The 23,737-nt window shown below is 41.6% G+C and overlaps 1 protein-coding gene across 1 annotated transcript in view; it reads right to left on the reverse strand.

Annotated features, from left to right (window-relative positions):
• The window catches only part of ZNF469 (zinc finger protein 469), a 160,297-nt gene that overhangs the window by 39,278 nt on the left and 97,282 nt on the right, over positions 1 to 23,737 (reverse strand). Inside the window, exon 2 of the mRNA XM_068260641.1 lies at positions 12,276 to 12,419. The gene's annotated coding sequence lies outside the window, so the exon portion shown is untranslated. The remainder of the gene's footprint in view (positions 1 to 12,275; positions 12,420 to 23,737) is intronic.

The following is a 23,737-nucleotide window of genomic DNA, read 5'->3' on the forward strand; positions in this document are numbered from 1 at the left end:
GATCTGAAAATTAAAAGTCAAAATAAGCATACACAAGTCATATTTACCGTCCATGTAGTCTACTCCTCAGTGTCTTTCTCCTGTCCCGCGTCCTGTTCGTTCACTGTGATCAAGGGAATTCTCCGTCCTCCATTTTGAAAATGGCCATTACCCATAACAGCTTTCTGGTGAGCACACAGTTAAACTGTAACATCGCCCACTTGAGCCATAGGGAAACATGGACATTTACCTGGTACATCAGTTTTCCTCTCAGCTATAACTGACAGCAACTGATATTTTACTGACAGCAACTGATATATTTCAGATCTGACAAAATATTGTCAGAACTGGAAGGGATTATTGTCAGAAGAAAATGGTGAGCTTCTGAGAGGAACTGATGGCAAGGTAACTATGTAATGTTCATTTGAAGTTACCTCATGTGTTTATTTTAAATATTTTTACTCAGTACAGGTTCTCTTTAAATGACAGTTTGGCGACGTGTTTTGTGGGACTTGATGCCCACTTCTTCGGGCCAATCTTCCATGCCTATTGCGATCAAAATCCGAGGTTTGATCGCCTCTTATTATCTTTGATTATGCTATTCTTGAGGTAAGCCACCTCTCCTTCTCAGTTTTATATTGGATTTAAAACATTTTATCTAACCCTTGGCACCGCTTTCCCCCCTTTACATTGTTCATAAACTAGGCCTTTACGTATGACAAAATGGAAACAGAATATAACAAGGGCCTTTCCATAGGCCCTGACATAACTTCACAGTTACCCATGAAGAATAATTCTTCTGCATGTTTCAGATTATAGATAATAGGAACTCTCGTGTAACACTATATAGGCAGAGGATTAGGCTGGCCCATGGCTCTGGAACAGTTAAATGTCTTCTCGGTTACCACAGCCCCTGATGAATCACTGGGTAAAGTGATATCTCTCCTGATACAGTGCAGACAGCTACATTTAAACATATTTCCTAAATTATCTGCTGCATTAATCTTAATGACTTTGGTAAGAGTATAGCCGGCACTGTGCGCTCTCCTGGCAGGCGCATGTTGTGCCTTTATTACAGCTTATGCATTAAATCTATTAGAAGTCCCAGGATTAACAAGAGCTACTTTTGTATCTTCAGCTAAATGTCAAAATAATAATTTTCTGCTTGTGTAGAGTATGATTAACCTTCCTTTGCGCACACTCCGCATCAGTGTCACCAAAGGGCACCTGGAACATTGCACTGGAATTGAGTTTTTTTGTGAACAGTAGCATGAATATGCAGCACGTTATCTTTTGCTGAAGACCTAGATTACATGGACATTTTAAAAACATCTGTAAAAGAGCATAGAGTGTTTGTGGGCGTTCATCCAGGCGTTTGTCAAGCGTTCATTATACAGCATTAGACAACTGGACTCATGGCATTTTAAATGGGACCTGAAGTGAGAGGGATGTGGAGATTGGCATATTTATTTAACCACTTCACCCCAAAGGCGTTTTTACTTTAACGGACGAGTGATTTTCACCTTTCAGTGCTCATCCCTTTCATTTGCCAATAGCTTAATCACTACTAATCACAATGAAATGATCTATATCTTGTTTTTTTCAACACCAATTGGGCTTTTGGGAGTTGATATTTGTTTTCAGTAATTACTTTATTTTCTATGCAAGGGAAAAAATGAAAAAATACACTATTTCTCCAATTTCATCCCCTATAGTTTTAATATAAACACTGCTACTGTGCATAACACCCACACATTTTATCTGCCTATTTGTTCTGGTTATCACAAGATTTTAATTATTTCCCTAGTACAAAGTATGGTGACAATATAGTATTTGGAAATATAGGTGTATTTTTTGGGGGGTGGGGTTTTTTTGTGCACTATTTTCACATGGACGTGCACGGGAATGCACAAGCACGCACATGTGCACGCGCACAGCGGCAACAGCATTGTCTGACTTATAAAAATGTCCTGGAGCCATTAAGAGGCTCTAGCAGGACGTTTTTATAAGTCTGCGTGTCATTAAGTGGTTAATTGTAAGGCATACCAGTTGCCTGGCTGTCCTGCTGATCCTCTACCTCAAATTCTTTTTAGCCATAGACCCTGAGCAAACAAGCAGATCAGATGTGTCTGACAAGATTAGCTGCATGCTTGTTTCATGTGTGTGATTCAGATACTATTGATGCCAGAATGATCAGCAGGACAGCCAGGCAACTGGTATTGTTTAAACGGAAGTAAGTATGGCAACCTCCATATCCCTCTCACTTCAGGTGTCCTTTAATGTAGACGCAGCACAGACATTGTGTTTACATAGACACCATCACATATATTGCCTATTGCCTAAATCGTCTTTCATGGCACATCAATACGAATGGAGATTTTACATGATAATGTTTTAGGGACATTTCATTGTGGAAAATAATCATCTGAATAATGTTTTTGTAAAAAAGGATGGGAGTAAACTTGACCTGACAGAGAGCAGAATCCCTACTACGGACAGGTGTCAGCCACAACATGCTGCCCCCCATTTCTGCATTGTCACATAAAGAGTACAACTCTAATACAGGTGGAGTTAAAAGTCTGCTAAAAATTAAACCTTCTGCTCTTCACCACTTAAAGGGTGACTGAACTGAAATGTGACATGATGCAATAAACATGTAAGTACATGCATGTCCTTTCCTTCCGCTGTGTTTACTTCCCTATTGTTTCCATCCCACCACCCTCTAGATCAGGCATGGGCAAACTCGGCCCTCCAGCTGTTACGGAACTACAAGTCCCACAATGCATTTGCCTTTATGAGTCATGACCGTGGCTGTCAGACTCCTGCAGTGCATTGTGGGACTTGTAGTTCCATAACAGCTGGAGGGCCGAGTTTGCCCATACCTGCTCTTGATTGTAAGCTCATAAGGGCAGGGACCTCCTCCTAGTGTCTTTTTATATTGCTGTAATTTCCCATATGAACATGTACACATAAATAATGTATGTATTGGTACTTGTACTATTTATTCATGACTGTACAGTGTCTTGAACTTCTCATTTATATATGTTTCTCAATATTTGTTTTGTATTATTTATAGCGTTATGGAAGATGTTGGCGCTATTTAATTAAATAATAATAATAAAGTATAGTCCCATTCCTACATGAACTAGGCTGTGTTACTTTTTTGTATTCTTTTTCCTCACTAAAAGGGTGTAGAATCCAGGCTTGTAAATTACACTTTTTCTGAAGTTGAACTCTCGCTGATAACTTATTACTAGCCATAAAGCTCTTTCATAGCAGATAAACACTTCTAAAAACCCGATACTAAAGCTAAACTATTCTGGGCAGAGGTGGCCAGCTGGGGCTGTCAAGTATCTAGCATTATGCCCTTCAAGGTCACTATATGATCCGGTGTGCCATCAAGCCTGTGCCTTGAACAGCCGTTCATGAGCGCGATCAAAAAGGTCACCCTTGCTCACACTGGGTACAGTTGGAGCTTTGAATGGTGGCATAGCTCCAACACAGAGGGGAATCCAGCAAAGCTGAGGGGTCACTGAAAAAGCCCCACACATAGCCACCTGGTACATTTCGAATCAGTTTAGATACCCTTTAAATTGAAAACAATATGAGACTCCCGGAAAATTGTATTCAATTCAGGTTTGCTTTAAGTAATTCTACTGGGACACAGAAATACTACTTTCTTATCACAGAATGCATTTAAAGTGTGCCTGAGGTGATGTGTATATGTACTGTATATATGTACTGTGCCAATCATACAAACAATTAGGGTGTGTTCCTTTCTTCTTTTTGTGCCTGAAAGAGTTAAGCAGTCAGGTAAGCATGTGACAGTTTCTCTCCAGTCAGGACCTAGGTGGACTATAGCCCAACCCTCACCCACACATAAGGATTTACAGCTATAAAACCCTTCTTCACAGAGAACAGCTATTGGGGGGGGGGGGTAGTTGAAAATATATTGAATAACTGTGTCATATAGCCGAGACAATTAAACCTACTTTTTCAGCTTTTAAAGGGACTCCGAGCAGTGCAGAAACTATGGAAATATGCATATCATTTTAAAGCGCTCTTTCTCCTCTTTCCGATGATATATAAACCACCACCCTACGCCTTTTAGTTGTTGCTATTTTTGCGATTGAAATTGCCGCGGCCGCGATTTCAATCGCGAAAATAAAGAAAACTAAAAAGCGTAGGGCGACGATTTAGGTGTCGCCAGAAAGAGGAGAAAGAGAGCTTTAAAATAATATCCATCTTTCCATAGTTACATTGTATTACACAGGCCGACTTTTTCTGCTGAATGGAGCTGCTGACACTGGGGAAAGTGTCGTCCTGTGTAATACAAGTAACTATGGAAAGATGGATATCATTTTAAAGCTCTTTTTCTCCTCTTTCTGGCGACACCTAAATCGTCGCTCTACGCCTTTTAGTTTTCTTTATTTTCGCGATTGAAATCGTGGCCGCAGCGATTTCAATCGCAAAAATAGTGAAAACTAAAAGGTGTAGGGTGGTGATTTATATATCATTGGAAAGAGGAGAAAGAGAGCTTTAAAATGATATGCATCTTTCCATAGTTTCTGCACTGCTCGGAGTCCCTTTAAGTAGAAATGAAAACTAGGGGATTCTAAAAAAAAATGTTTAGGAGTGGGAGGGTGGATGCAAACTGATGAGGTAATTAATTTGTTGTCACTCCAGATTTCCTTTAAAGTCTGATTGATGAACACAAAAACGGTCATCCTCTATAATGAAACCCTAATGTCTCTGCGTCCATGTACCTGTGTGTGTCCCTGCATGCTACTGCGCATGTGCCGCAGGGACAGGCAGGGGGCCGGGCAGGGGGCTAAGGTCCCTAGTCTTTTTTTCATAATTTAGTATTTATATAGTGCTGACATCTTCTGCAGCACTGTACTGAAAATATAGACATGTTACTAACTGTCCCTCAGAGGGATTCACAATCTAGTCCCTACCATAGTCTTCAATGAATGCTGCCCAAGAATCACAATGGAGCTATTTTAATCAGTCCTTTCTTGGCAGCTTCCTTAGAATTGCATAGGACAAGTGTTGTCATGCATAGACAAATGTAGACATATTTGTTGAATTATTTTCATGAAGGTTACTGTTTTTGATCCAGATTTCCCAGCAAGGTCATGGTGAACCAGAACTCCTAGGAGTGTGTAAGGGGCTGAAAAGGGCCAAAAAGCCCTCTTACTAAAATGCTATGCAAAACAAAAGTTGGCCTGCATCACTGCTGAATATGCAAATCATCCTTTGTTTGTCCCTGTAAGCTAAACACACCTCCAGAACCGTTGGAATGCAATGATGTGTCAGTTGTAAATGTTAAAAAGTATAGGTCTGCTTTCTATTCCATCCCTGTTCAGCCATGTTTTTCACCAAGAATAATCAAATTCAAATTTAGGCATAGGCTTTCTAATAGAATTTTCTCTGCCGATTGGAATTTAGAAGTACATATCTCCTAATCGTAGGTGCATATACTAAACAGAGTGCATTCTTCCAAAATTGACTTTCCACAAAGACGTTCCTTTTAAAACATCTCTGGAATTTTGGTAGTTCTCATGGCTTACTCATGAAAAGATAATTTACTTGACTATTTCAATGATCTTTCCTCTGATCAGGACTTCCTTTGGTATGGATTGGGTTAACGAGAAAACTTCTGTTAAAGGTATTTACACAAGTGGAGCTGATTACGGTAGCATGCCCCCTCTATTTAACTAGCCCACTGATAAATCACCCTATTGTTCAGCACAGTGTGCTTTGAGAAATTAGATTTACTGTAAAAATATTGTCGACATTAGACCCTATTCTCCACCAAAGTAGTTCTTTTTGGATTTTCCCTCATCTCACGCAACCTTGAGTGGCCCGTGGAAAATCCTAAATTTGCAAGCCTTTTTTTTTTTTTTTAGAAATGCTGTTGGAAGAGGTGAAAGATTTCTTGAAACTACACACAAAGTATCTATTTTACCTATTTATTAATTGTTGTATGGAAGATTAAAGAGAACCTGAAATGAGAGGGGTAAAAAAATTGATACTTACCTCTGTTTAATGTGTTGACCATAGACGATATTTTAGTATACTATCACTGTTAGAAAGGTTGTATTAACAGACATAAAAGCAACAAGATTAGGGGTGAAACCAACATCTCTGAATATGCTGCCAGCAGTTATTACATTTGGTCAGGTCTGCTGATCAGTGTGCCTTAGTTATTAAAGATAGAGGCCCACATGCAATTCACTTTTTTCAAACTTATCAATAAAATGCTTTGTACTGGTTGAACTCGATGGACGTATGTCTTTTTTCAACCAAAATAACTATGTAACTATGTAACCACCAGCAAGCAATTAAATAATCAAAATAATTTTGATAGTACTTTTTCACCTACTTTTTAGTACTTTTTCCATTGCAAAGTACTAAAAAGTTATTATAAATTAAAGATGAAAACTATCTCCTAGGAGAAAACTCAGGATGAAAAGTGAATTGCATATGGCCCCAGAGTCTGAAATGTACTTTGTGGTTTCAAAATAAGAACCCATCAGTCATACTGGATTTTGCACTGCGCAAGAATACAGTAAAATCCCCTCAGGACCCATTTCCACTTGTGCCTGACATGCGTCTCCGAGATGCCTTAGATAGCAGACACTCTACAGATGCGTCGCTAGCCTGCTGGAGGAAAGTCAACAGAGTGGAGTGGAAGTGACGTCACGTGGCGGTGTTAGGGGAGCGATTAGTGCTCTCGGCTGGCGCTCAACCACATTAATCCACCAGGCAGGCTGAGGCACTGGGGGCCACTGCACAAATGCTAGATTTGCGGCAAAGGCAGTTGTTATTTGCCGTTTCGGTCGAGTTTCAACTATCATGTACACAAGGCTTTAGGCATGAAAATGTCTGCTTCTCCTTTTGTATAATTTATTACCTTTGAATAATAGACGTAAGCTATGTGAAGCTCCATTTCCCAAAAATCTTCTATATTTGAACCATTTAAGATGACAGCTTGACACCACACAAGGCTGTATAATAACATTGAAATCCATGTTCTGCTCAGGGTGAGAATTTTCCCTTTGTGAGGGATCAAACGATGAAGCATGCTGGGACGGAACATTAAGATCCACTTAGGCTAAAAAGCAGCACAGAAAAATGCCTTGTGGACTGTTTTTTTTTTGGTGTGTGGGGGGGGGGGGGGGTGTATGGGTCTGTTTAGTATAAAGGTACAATAATTCACATATTCACTCGAGCGTCAGAGCAGCTCTGAGCTTTGAACAAAATTTAGCAGATCCTGCTGCTAAAGACACGTTTAAACACTCAATGAAAGATTCCAGGTAAATCATTAGTCGGAATGTAAAAAGGAAAAAGGATGTGTGTGGCAAGCCAGAAGAATATAAATCTAGCAGTTCTGATAAGGGTTTTTTTTTGGTTTGTATAAAAAATTGCTCTACTATACTGAAAAATATAATGCTGACTCACTCAAAGATAGTATTTTTCATGTGTATATTACTTCATTATGCTGGGGATACACGGTACGTTTCTGTACCGTGTATCGGCCAGCTGATAATATTCAGCTGGCCCGATCAAGCTGCTCGACCCGCGCCCGCTTTATTTCCGCAGGCGGACAATGGCAGGGAATCGAGCGGCTGATAAGGACCGCCGGCGGCTAATCGGCCGCCGGATCGACCCATGTATGCCCAGCATTAGGGATTGATGCATGAAGCAGCGATAATATTGCTTTGCACAGGTAGTATACAACAATAATACTGTTACTATGGCCACTAGTGTACCGCACGTTACTACGGTAAGTACATACTGCACATTATCGGCATAATGATTGCGATACTCATATACCGTGGGTCACGCTAATTGCATTATGCACGGCACACTGCTGGCAGTTGTACCAGTAATCTTGCAGTGCACTGCCTGCACACAGATGTGCCGAATCGGTCAATGGTAATTGATTAAAAAAAAATCACCCCGATACTTACCTAAGGAGAGGGAAGGCTCTAAGTCCTATAGTGACTACCCGGGCCCCTCCCTCTGTTAAGCACTTGTTCCCAAGTTTGACTCCCCCGCCACGAGGGACTTCGGGAGCCAAGTCCTCCCATAGATAGGCAGCTCTATACTGCGCAAGTGCGCGAGAGAGGGCCCTCACGAGTGCACAGTATGGAGTGGCCCGTCTTTGGGAGCACTCAGGCTCCCGAAGCCTCCTTCGGCGGCAAAGAGAGCAGTATTTGACCAAATTGGTTGAATACTGCTACCGGGGAGCCAGCACTGGAACAGGGGCCGAGAGAGGAGAGGGAAGGTTCAATAGGACCCAGAGCCTTCTCTCTCCTTAGGTAGGTAGCTGGCTGGTTTTTTTTTTGTTTTGTTTTTTTAAATCGATTCCCATTGACTTTAAAGATTGTTTTGCAGCTGCTGTACCCACGCTGGCCTACCCCCATACCCCCTCCCCCAATTCTCAAGCCATGGCTGTTGCTATCGTCTGCCATAGCCAAGTTCAGTCCATCGTGTGTAGGGGCCTTAAAGTGAACCCGAGGTGAAATTAAACTGATGAGATAAACAATTGTATTTATCCTCCTACTCCTAAAAATGACTTTTAGACATCCCAGGATTTTATTTTATATTTAAACATTTAGAAAGTAGATTGAATGTTTTGTTGTCTCTGCTCAGTTGCAGTCTATTAAGTGCCCCTAAATGAAAAAACATGAACTATATTGACCCTTTTCTCTCTCCTTCTTCACTCAGAAATATGTCGAAAAATGTAATATGTAGAAAAATGAAATATGTAGGAAAAAAATACTTATCAGCATATATGATGTTTACTATATTCCTGACAAGCTCCTGACAAGACAGAAGCTGTAATTTCGTGCCTTAAATATTAACTCTTTCAAGTAGAAAAATAAAACAAGTAAAACAGCCTGGTTATTAATATGCTTAGTACTTTACATAAACATGTTTATCTCATCATTTCACGTGTCACCTCAGGTACACTTTAAGCAGCAATTCAACAGACATATGCCATTCAATTTAGACACGTTTTAACCCCCTAGAAGCAGTGGGGTGCTTCAAAGTGAAGTGGCCTAAGTGAAAGTGCAATGAGGAAGATTATTAAAATTTGAGGACAGTGATGGAGAGAGGAAAAAAGGATCACTTGATCCCTGTATGGATGGCTGCCATTTTATTGTAGCTCCGTGACACGTTTCTACACATCTACTCTCGCGCCCGTTAAAGGTAGTTGTAACATTCAAAAAAGAAAAATGCCTATAGTTAGTGCCCCAATTATATATGTAAACCTCTATATGTCCCCTATTTTTTTTACCTGGTCTGTGTGCATTTCAAAATGCAAATTACAGAAACTTCCCATTTCAGATGAGATAAGGTTGCTACTACCAAAAGGTAATTAAATCCTCGCCCCTTTGAAGAGTTTACACAGTGTGATGGGAGCCTGTTATCTAGGTGATGTTTTCTGTCTAGAGAGACAGTAATCTGTAAAATAAACTGTAAATTAACACTGAGCTGGGATACAAAAAAAAAAGGCCAGAAGTGATGTCACTTTTGGCATCACAGAAAAACAGTAAAGATAAAAACCAGCAGAAATATTATTTTCTTTTTTCATATCACATTTCTCTTAAATGTGACAGTGAACACTAACAACAACAGGATAGGAAAGCTAAATAAATAATTTCTTATTGGATAATTTATTTTTTTCAGTTAACATGGAGTTTCATCTCACTTTAATGTTACATGCTTAAACTCTAGCACAGTAATAAGAGCCCAGAATCAAAATAAAAAAAAATAGTTGTACATTTTTGAAAGGCATAACAGTCTTGTTACTACTTGTTGTGCCAGTGACAGTCCTAGGGAAGTACAATTCTGGATAGCGCACAAATGATTGTGTACATATCAGGATATGATATAACGTGCAACGTATGTTGCTATACGCATGTGTTAAGCAGCACACAAATTGTAAATGAGGCTTAAGGGAAGTAGTAAACACTGCAAGGCACATTGCAAAGAATTCAAATAACGTCTTATAAATGGCGACAGCACTAACCTCAGGATATGTTTTCCTAATGTATCTTAAAGTTCTTTTTCAATTAAGCCTAATTTTGGTAATAATAGAACTTCCTTAATACTGTAGTTGCATAAATTCACAGAAACCAAGCATAAAAACGTCTTCAACTGTAATACTGTATTATTAGGCCACACTGTGCAACTACCAACATTTCCTGCAGAGGGAGCCAGTGTTGTCTGATTACTTTCATTTTATATTCCAAACCTTAAGGACAGTCACCGCAGGAAGCCTATGAATTTACTGTGGATTAGCCGTACATTTTCACACCACTAGCGAGGTCATCTGATTGCTTTAACTGTGGAGATTGAATAACCTAAAATCTCCAATATAAAATGCGGAATAGGCTTTGATCCTGCTTGTGGAAACAATAATCCATTCAACAGAGATAGCTTCTGCACCCTTTACATCACTCAGAGAACGATGGCCAGCCCAGGAGGCCATGTGCTGCGGCATAAAGTGCAGGAGCAAGACACATTTATGAAGTTCCCTCATAGGGCTGGTGCACACCAGAGCGGTTCTGGAGCGTTTTTTAAAACGCTTGCAGGGGGAAACCGCTTGCAGGGGGAAACCGCCCTGATTTAAACACTAAGAAAAACAAGAGTTTGCTTTCTTAAAACAGAAAGAATTTGTGATAATTCAGGTTGCAGTGAGCTCCGAGATGTCTCCCAGTGCATCACTACTGAATATATGCAAATTAACCATTGTTGCCCTTAGAAGCTAAACACACCTCCAGAACCACTGGAATGCAATGATGTGTCAGCTTGTTAATTTGTACAGAGCCATAATAATCCAACATGCATGCCATGCACTGATCCTCATCAGTGCATGGCATGGATTAATCTGGCTCTATGAAGTAGGGCTTGTAACACCGAGAGGTACAGACTAACCAGCAAGCTCATGGTGAACCAGAACTCATTGGATTGTGTGAGGGGCTACAATGGTCCTAAAAGCCCCTTTACTAAAATACTAAGCTCACTCCAACCTGAATTATCGCAAATTCTTTCTGTTTTAAGAAAGCAAACTCTTGTTTTCCTTAGTATTTTAGTAAGGGGGCTTTTAGGACCAATGTAGCCCCTTACACACTCCAATGAGTTCTGGTTCACCATGAACTTGCTGGTTAGTCTGTACCTCCCTGATTTACATTCTGAAATTTACCACAGGTGGCGACATCTTAAGTCCTGTCAGGTGATCATCTGCAGAATGTTCTTTTTTTATAGCCAGTAGAAAAAAAACTGGTCTCCCAGAATGCTCTGGGAGATTATTCTGCATACTTAACAGCCTAGACCAGGATATTGAATTGAAAAAAATGGGTATCCTGAATCATTTACTGCATTCTGCTGTTTGTCACTGCAGTGACTCTTTAAAACTGACTTATGAGCTGTGCACTCTGAAAGCACTCACTGTAAGAATGGACACTGGTTATGAAAATGCAGTAATAGAATGAAGGCAGACAGTATAGAACATACCACCGGGAGGTCACCGCATTTGGCAATGTGTCTGTTTAACCCTGTGCTTACCAAGGATTCAGTTCAGTTAAGCAAAGGTTAAGTCAGCCACAGATGTCATACAGACATTTCAGGCAAGCATTGGAAAACGGACTCTGGTGCCAGTTTTCACAGCTTGCAGTGAGAGATTTGAATCCGGCTCCTGTCTGGCCGTTCCATTTACTGTCTATTTATCCAGCAAGGTCGTCTTCAAAAAAAAAAAAAAGCCTCTATTAATTAGAACCCTCCCTCCCTTAAAGAAAAGCTGAACTGAAAATTAAAAGTCAAAATAAGCATACACAAGTCATACTTACCTTTCATGTAGTGTACACCTCAGTGTCTTTCTCCTGTCCCGCGTCCTATTTGTTCACTGTGATCAAGGGAATCTTCCGTCCATCATTTTGAAAATGGCCATTACCCATAACAGCTTTCTGGTCAGCACACAGTTAAACTGTAACATCGCCCACTTGAGCCATAGGGAAACATGGACATTACCTGGTACACCAGTTTTCCTCTCAGCTATAACTGACAGCAACTGATATTTTACTGACAGCAACTGATACATTTCAGATCTGACAAAATATTGTCAGAACTGGAAGGGATCACTGTAAGAAGAAAATGGTGAGCTTCTGAGAGGTACTGATGGCAAGGTAACTATTTAATGTTCATTTGAAGTTACCTCATGTGTTTATTTTAAATATTTTTACTCGGTACAGGTTCTCTTTAAAGAAAAACACACACACCTATTTCTGTGGATGTGGCTGGGAGGAGACATGGACAAGTCCTGGGCACGGTGTAGGCAGTGGTCAGGCTGGAAGTCACAGCAGGCAGTGGGTTAAAGTAGGCGTCATATTATTTGTCCACCTCGTATATGCCTTGGGAGTGGGCTGTGGGAAGAAAGAACACTTGTAAGTGGAGCAGAGGATCAGTTTTCTGCAAATAATCAAACTGTCCGGTAAATACATAGCATATGTCCATACATTCTGCATTGGTTAAACAGGATTTTAAAAAAGGGATCGAGCATAAATAGGAACATAAGCTGGCAGTGAGGCACAGAGCACCCCCTGATGTCTGACAGTGACACTGAGATCACAGACTCAGCACTTCCATGGGAGAAAAAAAGTTGTTTTTCCCCAATTGTAAGTGGAGCCACACTTTCCCTTTGGTGAAATTTCAGATTGAACACAAGAGATTGCAACTGTACCGCCAGTCTGTGGGGTAAACCATTTGACATATTCTTTAGAGTCTATCTCATCTCAGAATACCAGTCACATCACCAGCTGTGAACCTCCTCAGTTGTTGTAGTGGATTGATCTAATATTGTTGGTTGGGATGAACTGTACCTTTGGAGTCTTGGGGAATCAGCAGCCTTAGATCAATCCATTACTGAGGAGGTTCTCATCAGTCATCTTAGTGGATTGATAAGGTTGCTTGTTCCCAAAGACCCGCCAGATGTCACACTGGGGTGGCAGCCTTGAGAGGCTTTGTTTCTCTCCTTGTGTACTTGGTGTTTATAACCCCCCCCCCCCCCCCCCCCAAAAAAAAAAAGCAGAAAGAAATACAACGCATTCATTACATTTTCTTATCTTATATAGAATAGCCAGTAAACCTCCAATTCTTAAAATAATTGCTAATCATCCTGTATACTAAACAATGCACCCATGCACACACCACATCCACCACCTACAACCCAAACACCACCTCCACCGTGCAAAGCCTGGCCACACACACCCAAACCTGTGTGCGGCGGGGTGCACATTCACCCTGTAGGCGTTGGTTATTATTATTTATTGTATTTATAAAGTGCCAACATATTACGCAGCGCTGGACAATAAATTCAGGATACATACATTGTAACAAGGGGTGACGGTTTTACAACATAGCACAAGGTTATACATGCAATCGGTATAAAATGCGTTTTACAGAGACCCAGCATATGAAGTCCGAGTTAGTCCATGAGAAGGGTGTCATTCCTGGGGTGGCAGGATTAAGAAGGACACACTAAGGGAGGGATGTACAATCTAAAGGCTGGGGGAGGGACACATAAGGTAGGGTTGTGGAAAAGGTGGTTGCCTGAGAGAGTTAGAGTGTGGTAGATGTGGGGTAGGCCATTTTAAAGAAATGTGTTTTTAGGGTTTGCTTGAAGGTGTTGAAGGAAGGAGCGAGTCTGAGGAGGAGTGGAAGGGCATTTCATAGGGTGGGGGCAGCTCTTGAAAAGTCTTGTAGGCGTGCATGGGATTGAGAAATGTGTGGGGTGGTCAGGCAGAGATCCTTGGAGGACCGGAGAGGGCGAGCAGGTATATATATCTGTTGAGGAGCTCAGAAATGTAGGTTGGGCAGGTCTTGTGCACAGATTTGTAGGTAAGGCACAGAACCTTAAAGCTGATCCTGAAGTAGATAGGGAGCCAGTGTAGGGCTTCACATAAAGGAGAAATGGAAGCAGAGCGGTGGGAAAGATGGATAAGTCGAGCTGCTGCATCCATGACTGATTGAAGGGGTGCAATGCGTTTCAGGGGGAGGCCAGTTAGTGGGGCATTGCAGTAGTCAAAGCAGGAGATGATTGTAGTGTGCAGGCAGTGGCTTTGTTGTGCACCCACACAAACTTTGGGCAGCGGTTGCATCGTAGTTGCTTTGTAGGTGGTTGTGGTGTGCGCACACAGGTGCATCCATGCATGGGATTCTTTTCATAATCTGTGGTTTACTGGTAAAGTCATAGAAGAAAGAAGCATAGAACATGTCAGTAACAGCATATCAAATATACATCAAAGATTTCTAGTTTAAGATTACCGCTTGATCAAAAATACCATCATAAAAAGGATTAGTCAGATACTGCATAACCTTTATTGCAACTGAATAAACATGCTTACAGTTGTACAATTACATCCATAAGCATATAACCAGTATCGCATAGCAACTTGTCTTTTATACAAGTGGTTCAAAGTGTTGACATAAAGTTTAGCACTCAAATAACACAATGTTTCAGTCAACCAAGACCTTTCTAAAATGTTAGCATTTTGAAAGATCTTCTTTGCCCGAAACATTGTGCTATTTGAGTTGAGGTAATATTATTATTAGAGCACACTTGGAAATGGCACACCAATGGCTTACAATATCAAATTGTATTAGGAGCACATAGAAGTGCACAACATGAAACATGTCTTGTACTCCTATGTGCTCCTAATACAGTTTGATATTGTAAGCCATTGGTGTGCTGTTTTTAAGTTTGATCTGGCCAAGTGGCTGCAGGAGTGGTGTCCCTGCGGGATTCTGGCACCGGCGAACCGGTGTAAAGACAGCACCGGTTGTGAGGAGAGAGTGTGTGGTTTGTTTTACACTATTATTATTATGCAATAATGCAGCATTGCTTTCAAAATCCAGATGGAGTCCTGGGTCGTTTGCTTATCATTAGGAATATGGAGGCTGCAATATTCATTATCTTATAAACTATGCCAGTTGCCTGGTGGTCATGCTGAGCTTTAGGCTTTAGTTGTTTTTGCCAGTGAAGTCAGAGCAGAGGCGCAGCATCTGATCTGCATGCCCATTCTGGGCCAGGGACTTATGGTAGTAGAGGCAGAGCATCAGCTCAGAAGTCAAGCAACTGGCATTGTTTATAGGAGAATAAAGATTACTGCCTCTGTATATTTTGCCACTTTAGGTTTCCCTTATTGTAAACTTGTGTGGTAGTGAGAGTTCTTGTAACCATAGAATCATATGGACCAGTGTTAGAAGAAAAACCTGAAGTCTCTGTACCCTGATCTTAACATCATTAACTTCTATTCAAAAATGCATTTAGAATCCTTCCAAGTCACCATAGTGATTTATAGTAGGATGGATGTAGTAAATTATTCAGGATATCTACTTTTACATTATTTATCTTGGATTCAGCATCAGAAACACTTCCTATACCTATATAATGCTGTATATTGGTATGTAGCCCTGTTTTCTCACTGATGTTTCAGCCTAGGCTGTTTAACTATGAGGAATTCTCCTCCTAGAGCATTCTGGGAAAACAGGTATTTTTTTTAACTGGCTTCAGAACTCTCAGTAAACAAACCAGGCCTATAGGGTCGAGGAGTCGGAGTCGGAATAGTTTTGGGTACCCAGAGTTTGAGTTGGAGTCAGTGGTTTCATAAACTGAGGAGTCGGACGATTTTTGTACCAAATCCACAGCCCTGTTAAGTTTTAGACTAAGGAGTCGGAGTTGAGGAGTGGGAGCTATTTTGGGTACCTGGAGTCGGAGTTGGAGTCGGTGGTTTCGTAAATTGAGGAGTCGGAGTTGGAGGTGAATGATTTTTGTACTGACTCCACAGCCCTGAAACAAACATTCCACTAGGATATACCTTCCAGCACTAAAGATTTTGCTACCTGGGATACATTTCAGAATGTAAATCTGGGTGAGGAAAGATTTTACAATGGGCAAACACTGACTCATTCATAAAGTAATTTTAAAAAAAATAAGCAATTTTATTAATTACGTGATTATCAGTACAGTTCCTCTTTAACCCGTTAACATCTTCAAAGGAAGCCGGTCCAGCGTCTGGAACAGGTAACTATAACAGCTTCCTGCGCTCTGCATACCCTGCTAGCCTGACAGGCTGGGGAAGGCACACCACCCCAGCGGCAGGAAAAATTCGACCCAGCAGCCAAATAAAGTTTTACTGTATTTGGCTCCTAAAAGGTTAAGAAACACGTGTTGACAGCAAAACTCGTAATCTTCTGTAGTGTATCTGTTGTAAATTTTTCAGCATTAAATTGGACCTGAAGTCCCTGTTGGAAATCAAATTAAGTATGCTCCCGGGCAGCCTCACTGTCCGAGCTGCCCTGCTGCTTTTCAGAGAATACTCCACTCTGAACCCAGATGGATACCTGATAAGGAGTTGAAGCATTTCACCACCATACCGTTCCAAGTTACTTTAATTCAGCCTCTGTGCATGGGATGTGCCTACACTTCCAATCTGAGGCAGTAGGATTACAGTGGGGACCTTCCAGGGTTCAGAAAGGAAGATTTTTAATGGGAGTCTGAAGTAAAAATAAAAATAAAAAACAGATACCTAAGGAGAGGGAAGGCTCTGGTCCTATGGCGCCTTCCCGGTCTTCTCATGGTCCCTGTGTTCCCCCGCAGGCTCCCCCGTTAGCAGTCTCCAACTAGTTAGTTGGAGACTGCTCTCTTCTGCATTGGGTGGGCTTCGGGAGTCTTTGAAAGCACTCAGGAAGACGAACCACTCCGCACTGCTCATGCGCGAGCGCCCACTCACACGTATGCAGTACAGAGCCGCCCAACTTCGGGGGCCCAAGTGCTTCTGAAGACTTCCGAAGTCTCCCCAGCAGCAGATTTGAACGGTGAACGAGGGGACCATGTGGAGAATGGGAAGGCTCTATAGGACCCAGAGCCTTCCCTCTCCTTAGGTGAGTATCTGTTTTTTATTTTAACGACAGATTCACTTTACGATAACATTATTATTATTTAGTATTTATATAACGCTGACATCTTTTGCAGCACTTTACAGAGTGCAGTCATGTCGCAGACTGTCCCTCAGTGGGACTCACAGTCTAATCCCTACGAAAGTCATTCTGTATGTCCATCATAGCCTAGAAACGGCACTGGAGATTTGGGGCGCATCCAGCACTGCCATAGGCTGTAATGTAAATTACAGCTAAAGTTGCGTTCAGTTAGTAATTTGGGCGCTGTCATTAGACGGATCCCAAATTACGATAAAAACAGCATAATTCGGCCGCCATCAATAGATGGCAGCCAAATTACATCTTACCCTCGGCCTGGAGGGGGAATAGTAATTAATGCCACCAAGACTTTTGCAGGAGCAGGGTAAGCCGCTTCGCAGCTTTACCCTGCGCCCAAATTTCCTGATGCCGTAATTACATGAACACACGAATCCCTTTCTGCTTATGTGCTATATGGTGAAAAAATAGTAAAAAAAAGAGTAAAAGCATGCAAACATTCATACAACTTGTGCAGGTGCTATAGAAGATTGGCAGCAGAGGTGATCAGTTAATATGGCCTTACATTACTCGATTTTCCTGTCTGATCGACCAATTTATTTGATCATTTTATCGGATCGAGGTGGAATCGATTATGTTCCATTCTGCTCGATAGACAGAAATTGACTGACGGAAGATATCAGTTGATCATAAAGGAATTGGCTACTGTTCACATGAATTTGATCGACACAGAATCGATTTTAAGGATTCAGATCCTAAAGGCACAATATCGTTCAGATCGATAGTGAAGGAGAATCGCCAGGATCTCACTTGTAGTGTGTGGACCACTAGTCATTCGACTTTTGATCAACCACACTGTAGGTGATTGCCCAATAAAGTCCATCGCTTAATCGCTTGATGGAGAATCAAGTAATTTATGGCTACCTTACATTATTTTTTACATCTAAAACAAATACTGTTTAAACAATATTATGTATTTTGGTAGTACTGACATTTGTGGCAACTCTAGTGAAGCACAACTACTGTAGTAAATGGCAGAGTTCTCTTATTAAAGGGATATACAGTATATTGTATTTTGTTCATGTTATAATTTTTCGGCATTCTAAACAGTTTGGTGATGTTCTTCCTTATAGAGTTCTTCACTATCGTGAATGGAGCAAACTATTATGCATAGAATGCAACTTCCCTCACTGGCCTTCTAGGTAGGACACTTTTACTGACTCTGTAATTATATTATTGCAATTGCACTGACTTCTTGTAGTCCATTTAAATTAAGGTAGTGTGACGGTGGTTGATATCTATTGAATGGGTGCGTGCAGATGAATGAGAGTACATGCTTGGAATGAAGTGATTTTGGAAAGTAGGTGGGTTAACCATAATTGTTATGAAGCATTGTGCTTAACTGGTGTTAAATTCCATGTTACCATGCAATAAAGCAAACATCAATAAGAAGGATTGGGCAAGCATGTGAACTCTGACCTGTAGCTATGGGGTCGGCAGCAGAGGACTCCCTGGTATTACCCCTCAGGGGATGTGAAGGGAGAAAGTCATGTTTAGTTTGCACAGCTGGAATCCTGGCTTGTGTTGCATGGAATTGGATATTGCTGCAGTTACTTTTCCAAATGAGTGTTGCTAATTGCTGTTTGTTAAAGCAGATCGCTATAAACTGTGACAAGGCTCCTAGGATGGTGTGTTCTATTAAATACTGTTGTAAAGAGGTGTTATTTGTCCTAAGCCGCCCACAGACAACAGAGGGTAACTTGGGTTCTCAGGAACAATCCAACCGTCCTCAGGGATCATAATCTGCAGGCTTAGGCTAGAATTTCAGTTGTTGTAGTACTAAGGAATACCCAGACAGCTCATTGTGACTCTGAACCACTAGGAAACTATAAAGAGCTAAAAGAGAACAAAAGCCCTGTATTAAAAAGCAAGGCTAAATGTATTTCTGCCTTCCTAAAACAAATTATTCAATAATTTAGCTTTAAGCCCGATCTGTGCTACTGTGCAGGCGGCTTGCGCATGCGCAGTAGCACAGACCCCATCAGGCTTGGCTTTTTCCGCCCATGTGTGTCTGCTACTGAGCATGCATAAGCTGGCGACAAACCCTTGTTGAGGTTTTATTGTGCAGCGACAGAGCTCTGGAACAGGCTAGTGGAGGAGGACAAGGATGCCTCTGAAGCAGGGTGCAGCTGGGCCAAGGCGAACCAAGTGGTCGCTTAAGGCACCCTGTTTATGACTTATATGACCGCCCTGTCTGTGACTTATATGGCCGCCGCTGCCTCCCCGTCACTCACAGACCTCAGATCAGTGGCAACATGAACAGAGAGGAGGGCAGTGCAGTGACCACGGAGTACACTTCAGATGAGGAAGTGAGGTAATTGCTTACTTACTGCATTTGAAGTGTGCTGCATGGTTACTATGCACTGCTCTTCTCTCTTCAGGTCACCGCTGATCTTCAGGTCTACCAGTGCTGGGGATGGGGTGGCAGCAGGAAGATACATACCCCCACTGACGCCAATGCCCTATATGGAAGGGGGTCGGGGGGACCTATACTGGGGGTGGCTATCTATACTGGGGATATACCTTGGCTACCTATACTGAAGGTGGCTACCTATATTGGGGTGGAAAGAGGGGTGCACCTCTGGCAATCTACCTATACTTAGCCCTACTTTTTTTTTTTGGGGGGGGGGGCACCTTTGGCTACCTAATATTATGTGAAAAGGGGCCTCCGACGGGGAGGGCCACAAATCATGTGCTGTTTGGGCCACAAAGACCTTAGCAGCACCCCTGTTCTGTAGCATCTTCTAAGGCAATTACCCAAATTGGGCACTTTTTTATACAGGTTTCCTTTACTCCACATCTGCTGCTAATTTATTGGCACTGTATAATTTAAGGGTAGTACTAAAGTTAGCGATAGCTGCATTGCCTGTAATATCATTGCTGTTCTGTGAATAACAGACTCGTCTCAGAGTCCTCTAACTAGGCCTGTATTGATTTCCAACTATAAACATGAAACTTGTTTATTTGCTACTCCTTTTTTGAAGGGCTTCATGGCAAGTTTACAGGAAAAATACTTCCTGTTCCAGGGGGGTGCACGCTCCTCATCCCTTCTATGAATAGTTCATGTTGTGAAAGCCGACTACTAGGTATCTCGTACAGACGTCTTCCTTTTATTTCCAATATGGGGACCAGAACTTCAACATCAAAGGAGACACTCTAATGAATTAAATTTAGGCAAATGTAAAAGCTATTTATATTGGAAACAACGCCAGGCTTGCACTGAATAAAAGAGACAGCACTGTCAGTTTTAAAAATAGGAGGATAGACTTTATACAACAGCCTGCACAGCTTGTTGGCACTGTGGGCTTGTATAACTGTCTCTTATAAATAGTGGAAAACGTTACAAGCATACTATACAAATTCTGCATTCTTTAAGGCAGAGCTGTTCCCCCAGCATCCAGAGGGCTTAGAAGCCACTGTGGACTTGGCAATAGGGCACCAAACCACATTTCTATAACCAGCATGGCTTCCCATCACCGAAACACACTGTCCCTTTCTCTGGATTTCCCACTGGGTCACGGCTGTTATGGCGAAGCCAGTGACGCTCAGAGCTTTACATAACCCCACTTGTAACCACAGAATAATACCAATATTCATGCAATGGTGAGGCATGCCTTCTGTCTGGGAGTCTATTGCTTGCCTCCCTCCTGTATATTTTTCTTTCAGTTAAGTTAAAAAGTACAAATGACATACTTGTGCAAGGCTAAAAAAGGCATTGTAAAAATATGTGCTTTTCCTGTTGGCTTTTAACTTCTGAGAAATGTTGATGGTGTAAGGAGGGGACACAGCACAAGCTGGGAGCAGCTACAGAATCATATAGCAATTTAAACAGCAGCTCCAAGTAAATTCAATTTGCAAACTCCTAAAGCTGCTCAGGAAATCTTGTGAATTCTCCTTCTACCTGCATTTGTGTTACCCAGTATCGTCACAGCCAGGTTGATCAGGGCTTGCAGAAGGTCCATAAGTCGTACTAGGTTAATTTGTTCTTAGGACAGCCCCTCTAATTATTAATGTAAACTTCAGGGGAAATGAAGGAGAGTCATTTTTGTTACCATTTAGCAGACACTACCCACAGAGATTTTTTGGGTTGTTGTTACTATTTTATTATGGCTTGTTGTTTATTGGAGTTCCTTCAAGGATCAGTCTCTCATTTTATTAGGTTCCATATCCCTTTCAGTTCAGGTTACCTTTAACTATGCAGCCCTGACTATAGTATATGTGCTGAAATGAAAGCTTATTCTATAACTACATTTTGAATAATCTGGAGGACATTGCACAATTCCTCTAAGTGGCAGCGTGTGTGTGTGTGTGTGTGTGTGTGTGTGCGTGTGTGCGTGTGTGCGTGTGTGCGTGTGTGCGGTGTGCGTGTGTGCGGTGTGCGTGCGTGCGGTGTGTGCGTGTGTGCGTGTGTGCGTGTGTGTGTGGTGTGTGGTGTGTGGTGTGTGGTGTGTGTGTGTGTGTGTGTGTGTGTCGGGTAAAGCCCTCCTCAGCATTTATTCCCATGTGAGTAATGCAATTACTCCAGACACCACCCTGTAATAGGCCAGATGGAGTTATGCAAGTATGTGGCTGGTGGTCTGGAATTCCAGGTACCCCAAAAATTCAAAAATGGTGCTTTGAAGCTCCCAGCTCAAGTAGGTTTTAATGGACTAAACTCACATATCATCCATGTCCCCCCAGCACTTAATTGTTATCTGTTGTGTGGAAGTTACGTGGGTGATTAGTGGGTACTGCTGTGGGGGGAGCCAGTAGGGTCTCTACCTCATTACACTAGAGGGAGAAGGCGACCAAACATCAGGTGGGAGTGGGGTGTCTGGGGGGTGTCATTGGGGGAAGGTGTGCCGACAGCAGTTCATGTGCAGTAGGTCCGCCCTCACGTGCCAGCATATTTTATTTCTTGCATTGTGGTACCAAAGTGGTTCAAAGTTTCTGACTCTGTCCAGTACTCTGATCCCTGTAGCCTGACATTGTGTCAGACTAAGTCCAGCAATAGTGCCCCTGGCGACGAGCCCAAATGTGACATCTAATATTAAAAACTATGTGACACAGTTGCATGGGGCCATCAGTGATCAAGGGTCCATATGCAATTTAACTATTTTCCTGAGTTTTCTCCTAGGTGATATTTTCACAACTTGTCATAAGTGGCCTTTTAAGCCACCAGCAAGCAAGTAAATTCTCAGACTAAATTTGATAATACTTTTTCACCAACTTTTGGGTACTTTTTCAATTGTAAAATGCTGAAAGGTTACTATAAAGAGAAGATAAAAATTATCTCCTAGGAGAGAACTCAGGTGAAAAAGTGAATTGCATATGGGCAAAAGTGTCTTACTAAGTCTAAGGAGATAAGCCATGCCGGAATAGATCCTACAGCGTTTAGCAGCACTATGGTCTATATGCACTATATGCTCTTTATGCTTTAGATGCAGTATTTAAATCTGTAAGCTTTTAAATGTGACTTAGGTCCTTTCCTTAGATGCAATATTTTGTTTCTACTCAAAGAATATTAAAAACTACAGACTAAAGGAAACACAACACAACAGGAGTTGACAATAGAGGAGAGTATTCAGCCAGGCAGAGTTTTGGCAAGTAGTCAGATAGGCAGAGATCAGCAACAGAAGATTTAATCGGTCAGGTCAGGTTCAACAAAAGGTGAGTAATCAGACTGGCAAAGGCCAGTATCACAGAAACATGTATACACAATGGAACTAGCTAAAATACTGCAGCAGTAGCCAGTGGAGCACTCCTGATTATGTAATCTATTTGTTGTGAGTTACATATACAAGTTCTTATGCACACTTACACTATGATTTAAATCCAAACTTAAAGCTATCTCCTTGTAATCAAACCAGCTCATGGACAACCAAATTTGCTAGTTGTCAGGCCCTGAGACACTTACTGTGAATTCATAGGCTTACCTGTACATACTTCTACCTGATCAGACACATTTATCGTAATGTCACTTTGCAAACGATACTTCAGAGTAACCCTGAGGGGTACTCACCTCGGTAGGGGGAAGCCTCCTCTCGTGGTCTCGCTGCAGCTCACTGAATGCACAGCCAACAAATTGTCAAGCTGTGCAATATTTACCCTTCCCTGTTCCAGCGTGGGCGCTGTTGCGGCTCTTGGCTCGTAAATAGGCGGAAATACCCCATCTCGGTCGGGTCGCTCTACTGCACGGGCGCAGGAGACTTGCACCTGTCCGGTAGAGCGGACCTTGCACTCTGCGCGGCAGAGCCTCTTTAATAATGTTTTATTAGCACACTGTACAGACACAGTGCATGCATCACATCCCTACTTATTTCCACCTTCAGTTGTCCAGTTATCTTTAAACAGCAGGAACAGTCATATTGTCCCAGGGAAAAATATATATATATATATATATATATATATATATATATATATATATATATATATATATATATATATATATATATATAAATAGATAAATACTTATTCTACTTACATAACATGTGTATTGTTATGTCTACATTTTGATTACAGTAAATGTTAAACAGCAAGTAAAGAGAAAACTGCAGGCATCTTGCATCTTTGCTGCCTCTGACTGGAGCCAATTCTGACGTCATTTCCTCCCTTACTCTTTTTTTCTCCTAGAAAGTGCACTGTCATATCTAGCTTGCTTTGTAAACACTTGAGGACAGCATATATCACATTTCAGCACTCTCTCCCT

The sequence above is a fragment of the Hyperolius riggenbachi genome, chromosome 11 (genome assembly GCF_040937935.1).
Source record: "Hyperolius riggenbachi isolate aHypRig1 chromosome 11, aHypRig1.pri, whole genome shotgun sequence".
Taxonomy (NCBI): Eukaryota; Metazoa; Chordata; class Amphibia; order Anura; family Hyperoliidae; genus Hyperolius; species Hyperolius riggenbachi.